This window comes from Mesitornis unicolor, unplaced genomic scaffold (assembly GCF_000695765.1).
Source record: "Mesitornis unicolor isolate BGI_N332 unplaced genomic scaffold, ASM69576v1 scaffold22697, whole genome shotgun sequence".
Classification (NCBI taxonomy): domain Eukaryota; kingdom Metazoa; phylum Chordata; class Aves; order Mesitornithiformes; family Mesitornithidae; genus Mesitornis; species Mesitornis unicolor.
The window spans coordinates 17,757-26,634 of NW_010196219.1; positions in this window are offsets into that span (position 1 = coordinate 17,757).

The window sequence follows — 8,878 nt, forward strand, 5'->3', positions numbered from 1 at the left end:
GCTCCAGGGGCAGGGAGCAATGCTGAAATCCACAGCTGGATACACTGCTTTGGCAGCAGAATTTATGCAGTATAAATAATTTATTTCCACAAGTTCGGAATAAAAAAGGGAATAATCCTCTCCCACTTTGAATATGCAGCAGGGTGGATGTGTGCAAAGAGACTTCTGGATAATATCTACATAAAATTAAGCTTTGCCCACAGACTTCCCATTATGACAGACAGCAAAGAAAGCTGCTGGTTTAGCTCTCTTAATCAGGGCTCTAGGTTTATCAGGAGTCATAATAATCCCATCTACACAAGGGTGGGAGTTGCCTCAGTTCAGCCACCAAACAGATAACCTTCCGCTCTGACCCACTCCCCTGGATTCCCTCCATGGCCCATGGAGGCAGAATAGGCACCTTCACAGAGATATTCCTCACACCAAGAAAAGGTGTGTAAACCAGGTGGGACAAGGTGATGTACACAGTGACTATCTACCAGAAGGACATACACGATTAACTCATTCTAGGCACTTAGCGTTCAGTGATTAAAGTTTAGATGAATGTTTGCACAAGGTATCTAGCACAATCCTGAGGTCAGTAGAATTGTGCCCTCTTCAGGGAAAGGATCTGCCCCTTCAGGGCTTGTGAACATCCAACCCACGCAGATCCCTTGTGCTTCAACTTCAGATACAGATGCTGAAAAGCTTTTCCTATGCTTTCAGATGCAGGAAGGCCAGAGAGGGGATTTTTTTGCAGTTATACACACATGGGGAACTCCTGACCCATCTGCTTATACCACTTTATTCCTGACTGGTTGTAAGCAGATGTCTCAAATCTCTGCTTATGCATACATTTCACCAGTAACAGAACAGGTAAATTACATTTTACGTGATTTCTATGTCAGGATAAATAATGTTCCATTATTTTACTACATAAGAGAGCAGAAAAAGTAAAATTAAAATAATATCCTGAAGGCAAGCTCTCAAAAATGAAGAAACATCATTTTTGTTGCTCAGCTAGTAGCATAATGCTGAGGCTTTTTGCTACACAAGCAAATTCACTCTAAGTTTTGTTTTCATTTTTAAAACATTAACTGGAGGCAGAGGCTTATGACTACTTAGAATGTTAGTTAATTAAAAAACGTTAAATTAACATCCTTTCCCTTGCCATTGGGAGCACAGAGCCGGAGGATAATGAGTTTTATTAACTCTCATAATGTCAGTGTTGATTGCATCCAAATATTGGCTCCATTATTTCAGTCCCCAAAGAACCACCTAGAGAGACAAATGGGTCAGGGATTAATTGATCAGTGCAAGGTTCTCTCCTTCCAGTCATGTTTTTGCTACTATGCCATTTATATGTGCAGAACAGGACCGTCAACGTGTTTTGAGACTGGGTTATTTCTGCACAGCACTCACCAGCATATCACCTTCCTTTTGCCTGGCTTCTCCAGTTGCTTCTGTGTAGTCAGTGGCATCACTGCAGCCTTTCAGCAGCTGCCAAATACTCTTACAAAAAGCACAGGGCACAAGTGGGAACAATTGAGGAATTTTCTAACAAAAGTTTTGGATTTTTGTTTTGTTTTGTTTTTTAAACCTCATGCTAATTTGTGGAGATGGAGACATTACCTGAGAATGTGCCCACCTCCAGGAAATTCTCACCAGGGAAGAACTCTCCAGCACAGGAATTTGAAGAGACATCTCCACCCCAGACTAAGGAATAGATAAGTGATTAGGACACTTGCCTGGGATGGTGAAGACCTATTCTTCCTCTGCCTTAGCTTTGCACTAGCCCTGGGCTACTGCAGGAGGAAGAGAATATTCCTCAATCCCTCCAAGGGCTTTTCACTTTGCATAAGTAAACCATTGCTTGCAGGGTGATACAAACTGATGTTTTGTAATACAGCTGAATGTATCAAACATCTGGTTGCTATCCCTATAGCTCCTAGGCATTTTTCCACAAATTCTCTCTTGCCTGCACCATCTGTGACATTTGTCTGCCTCCATGTTCATGGGTGAGACAGGCAGAGTTTACAAAAAGAGGGGGAAAAAAACCCAAAATATTTCTGCTGCCTAAATTGCCTCTCTGTGAGTAATCTAAGAAGCATCGGTATCAGCACAAAGGAAGCTGAGCACAACCAGGAATGAAGGAAAGAAACTGCTGTGTTTGGTAGCAGGCAGCCATTAGTTCATGTGCATTAAGTGATCAAGTCACATCTTCACATCTCTCCTGCCCTTGTATGACTCTTCTTTGAGAGGAACGGAATTGGATTATGATTTCTTTTATTCTTTTTAAAATACTTGGTTCCACCTCACTGAGGAGACGGCGGCAAGGAAGAAACATTGCTTAGCAATTTTCCAGACAAGAGATTTTGGGGGATTTTTATCCAGCCTTTATTACAGACAGTTCTGAGCTGGAAAACAGAGTGGCAAATCCCCATGAAGATCCTATTGTTTTGTATTAGAGATATTTTCAAACCTGCAAAGAGCAGGTAACCCTGCAAATTCAAAAACTGCCACAAATGTAGGGGAAGCAGGTAAAAGCAATTGCTTCCACTGTGTTTTTCTGTCAGATGTGGGTGAATTTTCAGGAATTTGCCTCATTCCTCACACCAGGCTGATCCACCACTGCTGTTTACATGTTGACTCACCCTTTCACTTTGAGTAGTCCTGGCTCAGTGGTGAGCCAGGACGTACAGGTTCAAGAAGGGCCTCTCTCATCTTTCTGAAATTAAACCAAAACGCAGTATTTCCTAGCTCTTATACCATCCAAAAAGTGGATTTCATTTTCGATTTATCTCATGATCAAAGGAAATTTGAGAATTGGAACTGGTTCAGAGAAAAAAAATTATGTTTAGATGGTATTTTTCAATTGCAAACTCAATTAGCAGTCAGCATTTCCTAGTTCTTTAGTGGAACACTGGTAAAAATGAGGCAGCAGTTGAGTCCTTTAGATATGAATAACTGAAATGCTCAGATTAAAAATACACTATAATACTAAAAATAAGAAGTGAAATGTATGCATATAAAAATATATGGTTTAAAATAATGCACAAAATCCTTCAGAATAAGTTAAGTACGAGAAAGTCAGAAAATTATAGCACCTTGCACTGTGTTTCAACAGCAGTAAAGTCTCAGCTCCTGCAAAACTGTCAACAGAGCTAAACACAGATTTTCAAGAAATATGTCTGTTAGTTGTACATCTTCCCATGCTACTAAGAACTGAACAACGTGATAATAAAATTCCTGAAGTGTCTTAAATGTAAACTTTTCTTAGAGCTAATTTCTAAATACCAGTTTGTCATTTGCCCAGCATGGGCAATGTGAATGGAATGTTCCCTGTGCCAGCTTTGAAACTCAGCTTACTGAGTTCCTACAGCTGATAAAGTAAATTCCCAGTAGCAACAGTAAGCTGTGACCTAGCAGGGATCGACATGTGTGTTCATGGCTCCACATCACCAAAAGGTAGGTGATGTCCCAGTATAAGATATCCCCTTCTTCTCCGTTCATTCCTATTCCTACTCATTGCTACACTGCTCCCTCAGCAGATCTAATGCAGCTGCTCACGGGCACATCCTCTGCACCACACTGGTAAACTGACCTGATTTTTTTTAATTAAACAAATTTAATTTAAAAGAAAAAAGAACTTTTAGTTAGCATCCATAAACCAGCACCATGACTTACATCAGCAACAGGAACACTGCATAAGGCAAGGCAAAGGGGTTTAATGCAATCAGTATAACAAACTTTGTGCTTGCTTATTCGCAGGAGGCTCAGCAAATCTTCCACTGGGTGCTGTAAGCCAACCTCTCCTTAAAATAGGTGATGCTGCTGTATATTAACACTCAGAGCCATCTGCAAGTTGTAAAGCTGCATACATTTTAGATGAGGCAAATCCTCCAGGTAGTTCTGTTAAAATGGATAGAGAACCAGGTTAAAGGGTCTGAAGATAAATAATAAATGAGTGACAGCTCAAAACCATAATTAGGCCAAGGTTAATAAGCATCAATTCCAGACTATAACGGATTTCTCTTTAGAAGTAACCATCACATAATAAATGTCCTACTACAGGCTTAATGGATAAACTCACTTGGTATTACAGTTGATTACAAAACAGGAAAGTGGTTATACAGAGAAAAAGCATAAGTAAAAGTCAGATGACTACCTTAACCTTTCATAAAGTCAGCTGGTGGGGTTTGTTTACTATCTGCAAATGTTTTTCTCCTTTACTTTTTCTCCCTCTTGCACTGCTTCAGCAACAGCCTTACAGTCACACCCATGGGGAAAAAATACCAGAGCACTTGTCTGTCTTTCTATCACATAATCCTAATCTTCAAGAGGGGATCTTTGCTCTGTGTACGACTGACACCCCATTCTCAATTTAAAATTTGCTAACTAATAGTAATTATACTAAATTCTGTTCCAGCTAGACTGGTACGTCTTCTCAAGGCAGCTGAAGCAACCTGCAAAAAATAAAATTTCCAACACAAAAATGGATAGTTAGATCGTTTGTTTGTTGTTTGTTTCTCTTCCTCTCTCCTGTTCTTACTGTTTATGTGATCAAACTGTACTGAATGGCAAAACATCCCTCTGATACGTCTGGCTCCTCCTGAGCATATTAGCTTATCTCTCTCTTAATCCTATCTTTTGCAAAATCGAATGCTGTGACAAATCCCAACATTTCATACTGTTTTAAGTTCTTCAACTCTAAATGTCTTACCGTTATTTTGCCTTTGTTAAAGTACACAAGTCTTAGAGATGAGATAATGACAATTGTCCAAATTTATTACATGAGATCAACATAGGACAAATAATGACTGATAAGCAATAGAACTTTAATATGTGATTATAGGAAAATGACAATACAATGTCAGGAAAGACTTTCAGAAATTGAGATGTAAATCACATAATTAGTCAGGACTGACTTTATGCCTTGTTGAGCCTACAGCAGTGGAAGTGTAACTTACTTCTGATGCTTTAGAGCACTTCAGCCAAGTGCAGGTTTCATTATGCTGGCTCCAAAAGAGCCAATTCCATGGTCCGGTCACAATCCTGGTTTACCGTATGTCAGTAGAGTTATCCTCCAAAATTACACTCTGGGTCTGGCAGGTATCAAGCCAATTATTTTACATGAAGCACTGGAGCTGGGAAGAATGGCCCATTTGGGAATGGCTGGGAAGAATAGCATCATTTGTGTGGGAACCTAGCAGCACAAGTACCTTCTTTTATTGATGGAAAATAGCACTGCTTAAGTAACATAGATGTTCTTTTACCTATCAGTCAGGAAGAGAATTGGTCTCTAGCCATGAAAGCATCTTCGCCTAAAAAACTTACAATAAAGAGAACAAATAAAAAATTATGTCATTGTTCTCTTAAGGAAAAACTATGCTAGGAGTAACATAGCTAGTGCTAGTGCTATTGCTTAACTATGCTAGTGCTAGGAGCAACACTTACATGTGATCAGGAACTTTAACAGTAGTATATCCTCCAGCTATCAAGAATTTAAGAGATTAACTTTTTTTTCTTATTTAAAAAAAAAATCACTTCACAGAATTGCAAGCTTCATATCAGCTCCAGAGTATAAAACTAACACTAATGCTAATACTAGTAACAACAACTGCTTTCCTGAAGGTCATTCAGGCAACCACTGTTACTGCAGTGATTTTTTTTCTGGTGCTGAAGCAATGAAAGAGATAGCTGAGGAGCTAATACACCTCTTGGAGTGAAAACTGTCTTGTCAAGGACTTGGGACAAGGCTGTTACTCTACTGGCACCTCTAGAGAAATACCAGGCGATATCAGCTCAGGTAACCAATTTATCTCAGCTCAGTGATTAAATGGATTATGGCCCCATTTAACAAACAAGAGGGACACTTACCCAACACTCAGTAACTGAAAGATTTGTTTCCACTATGTTAGAAGCCCAGTGATTCTAGAATACTAAATAATACTGGAGATAATAGATCTATTTTCTTACATATTTAAATATAAAAGCCTTCTCAATACAATAAATAATTACAGCGTTTGCAACTGCCCTTTTAAAACTAGGTATGGTATTTCACATTTCACTATAATAGCTCTTTAAATGATAGCTCTCTCTGTGCAGGAAACTGAGAGGAAGAAGCATATACCATCACTATACTAGGCATAAACAGACATAAAAACCATCAACCCCATGCTATGACCATTGGATATTTCCAAAGCAACAGAGATAGTAGCAACTGGATATAATTTTGAAAGACTAACTCCCAAACTACTTTGCCAGTGAGCGATTAACATGGTCTATTAAAAGCCTGCTCGATGTCAAGCAGCTCTATTTCTTGCTGTTGTTCAAAGTTTCCTGTTTTCTGAGCTCACACGACTGCACCCTGCCTGCCTGAGACTGATGACTGCAGTAATTAGTGGTGATTACAATGATAAATTCAGCATTAATGATGTACAATGGTGTCAGCACTTACGTTCATGTAAGTTCATTTGAATCCTTTTAGATCAATTCAAAAGGCAAACAACTGTTGATCATCTTTATTACAAACTTGATTAATGAAAACCTTGCTGGTGTTCTCAAAGCTTAATATTTCGTCATGCTGTTTTTATTTTCTTCAGGTCTTTGAGCAATGGTTTTGCATCAGGTCATATATCATACATACCAGGAAGAATTAACATATGGGTGTACTGCTTCTATATATTGACAGCAGGCTGAAATTCAAAACTCCTTCACTCAGTCTCTGTTCAAGTTTTTATATGACTGGATTTCTCATTAAATTAGTTGGAGTTTTACCGCAATGAGGACGTGAGAGCACACACAAAGATGAATTGGCCCTACTTGAAAGGTCATTTGGGTGAAGATTGTGTACATCAGGGTTTCTCACCAATGGGTGAAATAACTGGATAGTTCAGGGACCGCTAATGTTTTGTTAAAGTTTTCAATTCTGGATTACTGCTTTCTATAATATGACTCATGGTGGCACCAGGTGACAGCTGTTCAGTGACCCATAAAAAATGAGCTGGTGGTAGATATCAAGTCCTTGGGGACTGGACATCCAAGTGGGAAAGGTGAGTGGTGATGGCAGCAAACCCATCAGAATCCTGCTGAGTGAACACTGAGTGTGAACTCGCAAAGTGATTGCTTCATGAGGCCAGGAGGGCCCTGGCACACCACAAAGGAATTGTCCTACTTGCAGTCACAACCATTTATTTTCCAGTGCTGGTGGAAACCTGTGCTGTTAATTAACGTCTCATTTGTAGCTGATGAAACTGCTCCTTTGTTGCTGTGGGGACACAGGTATGGGCACACTCCATCCCTTCCTGATGTGAAACCGGGTGAAGTAAAGCCAGCCACATAAGCCTTGGAGTTAACTCCTTGTAGCAGGTGTGACCTGAAGTAGATTCTTCTGTTTCTTTTAATATTAAATCTTTAGAGAGCAGGTTTAAAAAGCAGGAAAAAGAAGAACCCTTCCCATAGGGTATAATTAATTTTTTTGGAGGTGACAGCAGTAGAAGTTGCTCCAAAACTAACTTGATAGCCTCACAGTAAAAATTATTCTCCAAGGACTGTGTCAGCAAAAAAAGCTGAATGCAAACACAGCTCCTAAAATGCCGGTGAGTGGCAGGAAATTTGAAGAGTGTATTGGAGTAGTAGTTTTTTATACTTTTCTTTCTTTCATATTTTCACTAAACATGGAGAAATGGCCACTCAGATATATAGTTTTTTTAACCTTAGATCTGAAAGAGTACTTATGAACATAAGTATATATCTATTGCCTCCCAAGAAGTACAAAAGTGGTCTTGTGTCCTCTTTTAGCTTATGTGTAAAGGAGACCTGAATTATTTCTGGACATTTAATTTGTTTGAACTTTGAGATCCTATACAAATATAGATGTTTTTCCTTCATTTTCTTTTCCTACCTTTGGAGGGTATTAAGGTTGCTTCTTGCTGGTATCTTGAAAACATCATTCATCAGTGAATGATGGGACACAGCACAACAAAACTTGGGTACAGGAAATACAACAGGTTTTTACATTAGAAGAGTGCTTGCTTTCTTGAACAAGCCTCTGCTCATGACTGTCAATTGCTCATCAAAACACAGAGTTTAAATTCAAAACTTGACACATGCACCACAGCTCTAGCATTTTTTCCTTTCAGTTCTGTCTAGAAACATAGGCAAGATTATTTGAACACTTTTCCTTAATACACGGAATACTTACTGCAGGCTAAATTTATAAATCAGTATCATTTAAACATGCAGATTTAATCCACTACTAGAGAACTAGGTACAGTCTAATTTTCGTCTCTCTCCAATGCTGAGAAAAAATATACAAAACAAATAACATTTGAATCCCATATGTCAGGCCTTAGGTATAGTCATAATTTATACACATATTTATGAACAAAATTTAATTTCTCAAACTTTACTATTCTGAAATGTCTTTAAATACCATTACTGCATTATTGAAGCATACTTAATCTATACTTCTTTTCTAGCTAACTAATCTTCCTTATTTTCCTTGGTTATAAATGTTTTACTACACTATTTGGTTATTTGTTTTTTTGCTAGCCACTTGTGAAAGCAAAATCTTCTCAGGTAAGGACATCAGATGAGAATGTCAGCTCATGAAAATTCAGATGCTTCACCTGCTTCTTTACTATGCTCATTTCTTCAGTGCCAGTTTCTTTAAATACTTATCTGAATTTTCCTCCAAAAGATTTTTATTTCTTTTTATAATAAAATTTTCTAATGTGAAGATCTTAGTTTTGAAACCAGAATGAAACTAAACACGAATTACTGAAATAAAATCTTTTTTTCCCTGAAATTTCCAGTAAAATAACACATAGATTGACACTGGGTGTTAGTAAGCTGTGACTTCAGCTCACTGTGGCTACCTTAGATTCATCAGTGA